General features: G+C 40.6%; 1 long non-coding RNA gene across 1 annotated transcript; it reads right to left on the bottom strand.

Annotated features, from left to right (window-relative positions):
- Window positions 1–2: 2 nt before the first annotated feature.
- On the bottom strand, window positions 3–6364 carry LOC120917670. The gene is made up of 3 exons (XR_005744227.1): window positions 6224–6364; window positions 1712–1756; window positions 3–207 (listed from the first exon to the last, which is right to left on the bottom strand). It is a non-coding gene; the product is annotated as an uncharacterized LOC120917670 (long non-coding RNA).
- Between the last annotated feature and the right edge of the window lie 3834 nt (window positions 6365–10198).

Genomic DNA, 10198 nt, shown 5'->3' with positions numbered 1-10198 from the left:
TTATAATCTATGTTCATTTGTGTTCAGTCTGGTTTTTTCTTATCCTAAAAATTATAACTGAAACTTCAGACTTCATATTTATGAATTTAGGACTTACATTTCATATACATACAAGTCTGGTTTCCAGAGGTCGGCTCCTGTTATCAATGTACTGTTTATTGAACAATTCATGACTGGATCCCATCCTACAAATTCATTGTTCCATTCCTGTAAAAAAAAAATACAAATACATTTGTAAGCTATAACAAATTATAATAACACAATTTACTGTTCATAGATTTATAAGTGGGTGGATAGATGGATAAATAGATCGATGGATAGAAGATAGATAGCTGCTAGACCCCAAGCAGTGTGTTATATAACTATCCTTGGGTGACACAGAACACTGTACAGTACATCCATATGTAAAATGAAGCACCACTTTATAGGACTACAACAGCCTGCATTCAATTAAAATTCAAAAGGGGAAAGATACGGTATGTTGTATGTATATACGAAGTATATGATATACTTTGCTATATATAGTGGTATGCCACTCAGCTAATCATTTTTCAATTTTTTTAATTTTACAGAAATTTTACTATTAGTATGTTTAATAATAAGGGATGTTTTTATAATATACTTTTCCACTTGTTAATATTGTTTCGATATAGGTCATTGTAGTCGCATAAAGTAACCATTCATTTTTACATATGGATAAATCCCATGTCACCCAAGGACTCCGACCTCTAGCTAACATACTGCTTAAACCGGAGTTCCACCCAAAAATGGAACTTCCGCTTTTCGGAACCCCCCCTCCGGTGTCACATTTGGCACCTTTCAGGGGGGTGCAGATACCAGTCTAATACAGGTATTTGCACCCACTTCCGGGAATACACTCCTGTGGCAGTCACGCCCCTACCCGCACCCCCCGCTGTCTTCTGGGAAACACACTGTTCCCAGGAGAGAGGGGGGACCAGTGACGGCGCACCGCGCTACTCGCGCATGCGCAGTAGGGAACCGGGCAGTGAAGCCGCAACGCTTCACTTCCCGATTCCCTCACCGAGGATGTCGGTGGGTGCAGCCGAGGGACGAGCGATTGCTCGGCCTAGGTTGCCGACATCGCTGGTGCGCTGGACAGGTAGGTGTCCATATTTTAAAAGTCAGCAGCTGCAAAAAAAAATGGCGGAACCTCCGCTTTAAGATCTAGCATGCAAAAGTTTTGTTTAGAGATTTTTAATAGTCAAATTTCCCATCACGACATTGATTTTAATGAGACACAAAAGCTCAGATTAAAAACACACACTATCAACCATAAATACATGATTGTAATGATAACGTAATGATAATGATATGTAATGATATGTAATGATATGATACTGTATGTAATGATAATGATATGTAATGATATGTAATGATATGTAATGATATGATACGTAATGATAATGATATATAATGATATGATATGTAATGATAATGATTATATACAGTATATGATTTAATTACAGTAGCATTTTTTTTTTTAGCTTTTGCAGAAGGATAGGAATTCTCTATTTTGTTGCATTAACAAACTTTTGAATAAAGTGGAAAACCTATAAAAAAAATCTATATATATAATTGATGTCTGAGAAAAAATGAAGTAATTCCTCACCCAATATTGTACAGTATATACTGTATATATGCAATGACAGCCGTTACATGTAAAATGTTTGCAAAAATTAAAATGACTTACCATGCTGAACCAGATCAATGTAGATAAATACTGCAAACTCGTGTCCTGAAACATAATAATTGGAAGATTTGCCAAGAGTTAAGCAGGACACACTAACACACACACATCATTTTTTTTTCCATTTGATCACAAAAGAATTTACCTGTATTTTGCCAATATTCACCAATTTTTCCAATGGACCCTTTTTTAAACATGGTATTTTAGGTGAAAGTTGTGTACATCTTGGGCAAAAAGATTGATACATAGACCCAAATGTTTTACTGCACTTCAGGGTATTTTTATTAGGTGGACATGTAGTTGCTTTTATTTCCTGTTATCAAAATTACCGTATTTATCGGCGTATACCGCGCACTTTTTTGCCCTGAAAATCAGGGCAAAATCGTGGGTGCGCGGTATACGCCGATACCCGCTTTCCCGCGCCGAGTTTGAATACTGCGCCGACATATAACGAGCGCAGTACACTCGGGTATAGTCTGGCAGTCTCGGCTCCTTCCGCGCTCACGTCCTGGACGTCCAGGACGTCAGTGTGAGAGTTGCCGAGCCTGCCCGACAATACACGAGTGTACTGCGCTCTGTATATGTCGGCGCAGTATTCAAACTCGGCGCGGGAAACGAGCGGGGAGGACGCGAGGACGCCGCAGAAGGACGCCGGACCCAACGAAGAGGACACCCGAAGCCGCAGACGGACGCCGGACCCGACGAGGCCACCGATGGACGCCGCACAAGACACCAAAACTGTAAGTACAAAAAACTTTTTTCCACAGGAATCCGCTGCAACTTTAGGGGTGCGCACTATACGCGGGAGCGCGCTATACCCCAATAAATACGGTAGTTGAAAGACGAGCATAAATATACAATATGAGCTCACCAGTTGCAGCTGTAGTTAGGATGGATTGAATCAGAGTGTCTGTACGGCCATAATGACAATTTGAGTAACATACTGTACACAATAATTGAACATGATTTTATAAGGCAATGATAGGACAACGTATTTAATTTCTTAAACATTATAAAGACATACTTGTGAACACTTAAGCCTCGTACACACGACCGGGTTTCCCATCAGGAAAACTGCCATGAGAGCTTTTGGCCGGGAAAACCGGCCATGTGTATGCTCCATCGCAATTTTCCCGACAGGAAAACTGCCGGAAAAAAAACAGAACCAGCTCTCTTTTTTCCCGCCGGGATTCCCGGACGTTTTTAACCCGGCAGTATTCTTATGGGAAACACTGCGGTGGAGCATACACACAGCCGGGATTCCCGACCAAAGCTATCATGGCAGTTTTCCTGTCGGGAAACCCGGTCGTGTGTAGGGTGAAAAAGTTACCAAGCAGGTTCGCCGGGAATTAAGTGGTTAACAGGATAGACAATGTAGACCGAGTAGACATTGTAGACAGAGTAGACTCTCCCTCTCCTCCGGCACCTTTCCTTCCCCGCTCAAACATGCACTGGTTACCCCCATACTTAAAAAACCCTCACTAGACCCCACCTGTTTGAATAACTTAATACCCATCTCCCTGCTCCCGTTTGCCTCCAAGCTCATCAAACACCTTGTCTATGACCGAATGAGTTGCTACCTCACGGACAACAACCTTCTCGACCCCCTACAGTCCAGCTTCCGTCCACAACATTCCACTGAAACTGCCCTACTAAAACTCACCAATGACCTACTAACTGCTAAAACCAATGGCCATTACTCCATACTCATACTCTTAAATCTCTCTGCTGCCTTCGACACAGTTGACCACCTGCTCCTCCTCAGCAAACTACACTCCCTTAGCCTCCGTGATTCCGCTTTATCATGGTTCTCCTCCTACCTATCTCAGCGCACTTTCAGTGTCACTTACAACACCATCTCCTTCGCTCCTCTTTCTATTGGGGTACACCACGGCTCCATCCTTGGGCCCCTCCTATTCTCGCTCTATACCTCTTCCCTAGGCCAGTTGATAATCTCCTATGGCTTCCAATACCACCTCCACCCAGATCTATCTCCCCACTCCTCCACTCACGGATCTCAAACTTAGTGAATGACATATCGGTATGGATGTCACACCACTTTTTCAAACTCAGTCTTTCTAAAACTGAGCTTGTTATATTTCCTCCTTCCCGGCCCCACCCGCCATGACTTTACCATTAAGATCACAACCATTGGTCACTCCACACATGCTGGGTGTAATCCTTGACTCTGACCTATCCTCCAGCCCCCACACCCATTCACTGGCTAAATCCTGCTGCTTTAACCTCCACAACATCTCCAGAATTTGACCCTTCCTCACTAATGACACCACAAAGCAACTTATTCACTCCTTGATTATTTCCCGCATTGACTACTGAAACTCTTTCCTTAATGACCTACCCTTACGCAGGCTATCCCCCTTCAGTCTATTATGAATGCTGCTGCTAGACTAATACACCTCACTAGCTGATCCGTGACTGCTGCTCCTCTCCGCCGATCCCTTCACTGGCTTCCCCTACCCATCCGTATAAAATTCAAAATGCTAACCACAACATACAAAGCCATCCACAACATCGCCCCCAGCTACCACACCAACCTCATCTGCAGATATCGTCCAATTCGTCCCCTCCGCTACTCCCAGGACCTCCTGCTCTCTAGCTCATTTGTCACCTCCTCCCATGATCGCCTTCAGGACTTCTCCAGAGCCTCTCCCATCCTCTGGAACTCCCTGCCATGGTATGTCCAATCAGCTCCTCCCGGCGTGCTGACGTCACTGCAACGGTCCACATAGAGTCCCGGAAGCTACGGGCTGTGGAAGCCGGCCGGCTACAACCATTTTTTGACACGCTTTTATTCATCCACTAAAATGTGAGTGTATTTGTTTTTTGTTTACTATGTAATACATTTTATCCAACTGGATTACGCTATGGGAGCCTGTTCTGTTTTCTTCCATCTGTATATGCACCAACTTGTGAGCTCCAAAGCGTCTATGATCTCCGTAACACGAGATCTATTGATTTGGTAAGCGGCAGTATATTTGTTGGTGGAGGAAACTCTTTTCTCAATCTAAAAAATTTCACTATTCTGGAGGTGTATTGCATGCTTCTTTCACGGATATCACAATTGAAAAGGATTTTGTTTTACAAGATATCACTGACCTTCAATATTTGGACTTTTGATGCATTCAAACATTTACACTGTTTTTTTATCACTTTTAATGTGTATTTAGTTTCAACATATGTGTTAAGAGACGAATTTAGTGTCACATTGGGGAATTCTCTCATTATATCTTTCACTTTATGCAGCGACAGTTTTCCTTACTGTGTTGCATTTTTTTTTTGGTGTGTCATTTTTTATATATACTTCACTAGTGTTTTTTGGCACATTCAATTTAGGTGTATACGGTCACTTTTTAGAATACACTTTATTGAAGCGCAGCTATATTTTTTCTTATATTGTTTTTATTGTGTATATCTCACAGTATTAGCCGCAGCAGCATACTAGCTAATTATTTCTTCACTTTGTTAGACAGCGCAGTATTTACCATTCACTTTGTTAGACAGCGCAGTATTTACCATTCCACATATACTACTTACCTTCCTGCATAACAATATATTTTCAGCTATTTAAATTCCTGATATACCTTTTTTGATATATGGCAATTCATTTTTCTTTATTATTTATTTTTAGACCTACTATAATCGCAATTAGCCCAGCGTCCCTGCATTTTCCATTTTTTCCTTTAATTGCCAGTCCCTCTAGGTAGGTCTTTGCCAATTATCTGTGTCATGTTATATATTATTTTAGTACTATGATTATCAAATATTTTTATGATTACTGGTATGGGGCTTCCCCTTAATGTGACTTTTTTCATTTTCATTGTCCTTTAACAGCCACAGCTGGGGTCCCTGGATCTGTACCTACCTTCAGGTGTTTTCCTGCCTGGTTCGCATGGGGAGCATTGGGTAGGTTCCTATTACCTTTCTGCCCTACAGGGACTTTAGTGCCAGCTTGCACTATATGTGGTGGTTTCTATTATGGTAGCTTGGGGAGTTTTTTGGACCTTATGTTGTGGTACTTTGGCTCCTGTTGCTTCGCCATATGGCCCAGCCAAACTATATATGTTAAAAATGATGAATAACGTATGCACTTGTATTTAATGGATTTGATTAAATTGTTAAATAATTCTCGTTCTATCCCCTCAGAGCCACTCACTGAGACGGTCATTTCACAAATCCCCTGACGAAGCCAACAATTGGCGAAACTAGTTGGTTAGACCTGACCAATGGCCTGTATCTCTATGTCTTGCTCCCACGTTTCCATTGCATTGTTTACATGTTTGAACCAATTTTTATCTTTCTGTAACTAATAAATCTTTTTTATTTGTATATATCTATTGTGTTTTGGTTTCTATTTGCTGGCACCGCAATAATCCCACACCCCTCTATTCCCTTCTTCAATTCTAATTAAGGGATACAACACTATACTGTATAATAAAGATAGTAATGGGTAGAAAATACAAGACAAGAACCCATAATCAGTTTTGCATAACTTACCAGTGAAACAACACTGTACATGGTTATATGAATAACTACATTGGTTACAGTATGACTGTCTTTTACTGGCCGAACGCCTGCATTTGTGAAATTTAAATTGTTCACCAGGTCACTAAAACTACAGGGAAACCCACCGCGACAAACACCTAGGAGAAAAGAAAATCATATATACTGTCACTTTTCTTCAATAGGTTGATTTAAAAAAACAAAAAAAAAGCTTTTTGCTTTAATGCAATTTAAACGTAACGACCTTGCGCCCAGGCTAATTCTGACACTTCGCTCCTACATGTAAAAATCTTAATTTTTTTCTAGAACATTACATAAAAACCCCCAAACAGTATAAATATATGTTTTTTTTTTAGAAGAGACCCTAGAGAATACAATGGCGATCATTGCAACTTTTTTATCTTGCACGGTATTTGCGCAGCAATTTTTTAAACACGTTTTTAAAAAAAAATTAAATTGTTTTGTGCTTTAAAAAAAAAAACAGTAAAGTAAGCGCAATTTTTTTTGCATAATGTGAAAGATGAAGTTACGCAGAGTAAATAGATACCTAACATGTCACACTTCAAAATTGCACACACTCATGGAATGGCGCCAAACTTTGGTACTTAGAAATCCACATAGGCGACACTTTAATTTTTTTTACTGGTTACATGTTTTGAGTTAGAGAGGAGGTCTAGGGCTAGAATTTAGCAGCGCATTATGGGGCATTCTGCGGCGCTCAAATTTCCTGTGAATGCACCATATGTTCGGTTTGTTTTAGAACAACTGAACACTCTGGCCCGGATTCAGATACAGCGGCGCATATTTATGCCGCCGTAGCGTATCTCCTTTACGCTACGCCGACGCAGCGCAGAGAGGCAAGCACTGGATTCACAAAGCCACTGCTGCCAAAACTGCGCAGGGTTTCCAAGGCGTAAGCTGGCGTATTTGGAAGTGGGCGTGAGCCATGCAAATGAGGCGTTACTCCATGCAAATGATGGGCAGAGCGCCAGACAGATACGAATAACGAACGGCGCATGCGCCGTCCCGTGGACGCATCCCAGTGCGCATGCTCACAATCACGTCAGAACTACTCCCTAAGATACGCCGGATCACTGCCTACGGCGTGTGTAAAAGGGGGGAACTAATGCGCAAAACCAATCTACCCAGGGCAACTAAGTAAAATACAATAAAATGTTAATAAGTCTATAAAGGCAGCAGCCACTACTAAAACAGTGATCACGCACCAACAAGCATATGTAAAACAGGGAGTGTAATGGCGCTTGCCAAAGGGAAACTAAAATAAGATAAAATATATTACACACACAACAACGTATATAAAAACGTATAGGTAATGATCAGTAGTGTTCAATCAAACTGTGTTCCACTCCTAATTTCCTTGAAGACCCTTCATAACATCCATAATTCAGGTGTAAAGGGTAGGAGTAGTGGATATAATAGATAAAATAGATTTACAATGATACTATGGAGATCATTGATTGAAGTGAATGTACCAATATAATGTAAACAAAGGTTTCCAGTGTTACCACCACAATAAAGTGCTTAAGTGTTAACGTGAATACAAAAAACCCCAAAATAGGACGTAGTTTGTATATCAATAGTTGTAGCAAATAAACCAGTGTGCACAAAGATAAAAAGTGCAAAGTGAATAAATATTGGTATAAATAGATTCCATAAAAAATATATAAATAAAATTATATATATGAAAAAATATATGAAAAAATATATATATAACAAATCCAGTTGATATAGTGTTCAAGTTGACTTCCAAAATTTCATACAAAAAATGTTCAAACGTTGTGTTCCAAACGTGCAGATAAAAGAAAAAAATTAAATAAAGTGAAAAAGAATAAAGATATTCAAAGTGCATATATTTCAAAAGTTTTCCCAGCAGTGAAAAAGTTGTTCAAACCAATGCTCCAATTCACCACACAATCCTCCAGGGTGACTGTGCAGATAGGACAGATAGTGCTAGCCTCTCACCTCAATTGCGATCATACAAGCCTGTTGGATAGGGGATGACACCCAGCAGTACACACTCTGCATATAGGAAGGTTCAGATAACTCCGGTCCTCCACCTCCAAATTCCTCCAGACACTCTCAAGGGAAGCAAAAAGCGGGCTCCATAGTGCAGTGAATCATTGGTAGTTTTAATAAAAATATAATAACACTCACAATTATAACGGCTGTGAACAGCATGCAGGTAACTCCACAGTATTATTTACAGATGGTCAGCAGATCTCCGCTCTCGGCCGCGAGCGGAGATGACGTCACCAACGACACTCCTCCTTCACCTGACGCGTTGCGTAGCAGAACAACGCTACTTAATCATAGACCTATGATTAAGTAGCGTTGTTCTGCTACGCAACGCGTCAGGTGAAGGAGGAGTGTCGTTGGTGACGTCATCTCCGCTCGCGGCCGAGAGCGGAGATCTGCTGACCATCTGTAAATAATACTGTGGAGTTACCTGCATGCTGTTCACAGCCGTTATAATTGTGAGTGTTATTATATTTTTATTAAAACTACCAATGATTCACTGCACTATGGAGCCCGCTTTTTGCTTCCCTTGAGAGTGTCTGGAGGAATTTGGAGGTGGAGGACCGGAGTTATCTGAACCTTCCTATATGCAGAGTGTGTACTGCTGGGTGTCATCCCCTATCCAACAGGCTTGTATGATCGCAATTGAGGTGAGAGGCTAGCACTATCTGTCCTATCTGCACAGTCACCCTGGAGGATTGTGTGGTGAATTGGAGCATTGGTTTGAACAACTTTTTCACTGCTGGGAAAACTTTTGAAATATATGCACTTTGAATATCTTTATTCTTTTTCACTTTATTTAATTTTTTTCTTTTATCTGCACGTTTGGAACACAACGTTTGAACATTTTTTGTATGAAATTTTGGAAGTCAACTTGAACACTATATCAACTGGATTTGTTATATATATATTTTTTCATATATTTTTTCATATATATAATTTTATTTATATATTTTTTATGGAATCTATTTATACCAATATTTATTCACTTTGCACTTTTTATCTTTGTGCACACTGGTTTATTTGCTACAACTATTGATATACAAACTACGTCCTATTTTGGGGTTTTTTGTATTCACGTTAACACTTAAGCACTTTATTGTGGTGGTAACACTGGAAACCTTTGTTTACATTATATTGGTACATTCACTTCAATCAATGATCTCCATAGTATCATTGTAAATCTATTTTATCTATTATATCCACTACTCCTACCCTTTACACCTGAATTATGGATGTTATGAAGGGTCTTCAAGGAAATTAGGAGTGGAACACAGTTTGATTGAACACTACTGATCATTACCTATACGTTTTTATATACGTTGTTGTGTGTGTAATATATTTTATCTTATTTTAGTTTCCCTTTGGCAAGCGCCATTACACTCCCTGTTTTACATATGCCTACGGCGTGAACGTAACCTACGCCTATTCATATTCACGTCCTACGTAAACTACGTAAAATACGTTGTCTTGTGTTCCCTTTGCATGGATGCTGCTGAGTTACACCTCCTTTATGGGGCATAACTTTGCGCCGGACGTATGACTTTACGCGCACTGTGTCGGATGGACGTACGTTCGTGAATCGACGTATCTCCCTCATTTGCATATGTGAATAGAAAATCAATGGGAGCGCCAAATACGACCAGCGTAAATATGCGCCCACTCTACACCGGCGTAGACAAGTTACATCGGTCGGATGAAGCCCATTTTCAGGCGTATCTTAGTTTCTGAGTCAGGCGCACTTACGCGGCGTATCTCGAGATACGTCGGCGCAAGTGCTTTGTGAATCCGGGCCTCTATGTTTAAATCTAACTTACGTTCAACTTGAACCGTGGGCTCATCCCTACTGATGACCAATGTAAGGAACACACAACCAGGGCCGGTGCTACCACTAGGCAAAGTAGGCAGCCGCCTAGGGCGCCCTGCTGCCTA

This window comes from Rana temporaria, chromosome 11, assembly GCF_905171775.1.
Source record: "Rana temporaria chromosome 11, aRanTem1.1, whole genome shotgun sequence".
NCBI classification, from domain to species: domain Eukaryota; kingdom Metazoa; phylum Chordata; class Amphibia; order Anura; family Ranidae; genus Rana; species Rana temporaria.
Note: the sequence above shows the minus strand (reverse complement) of the source record. Positions and strands in the feature narration are given on the sequence as shown.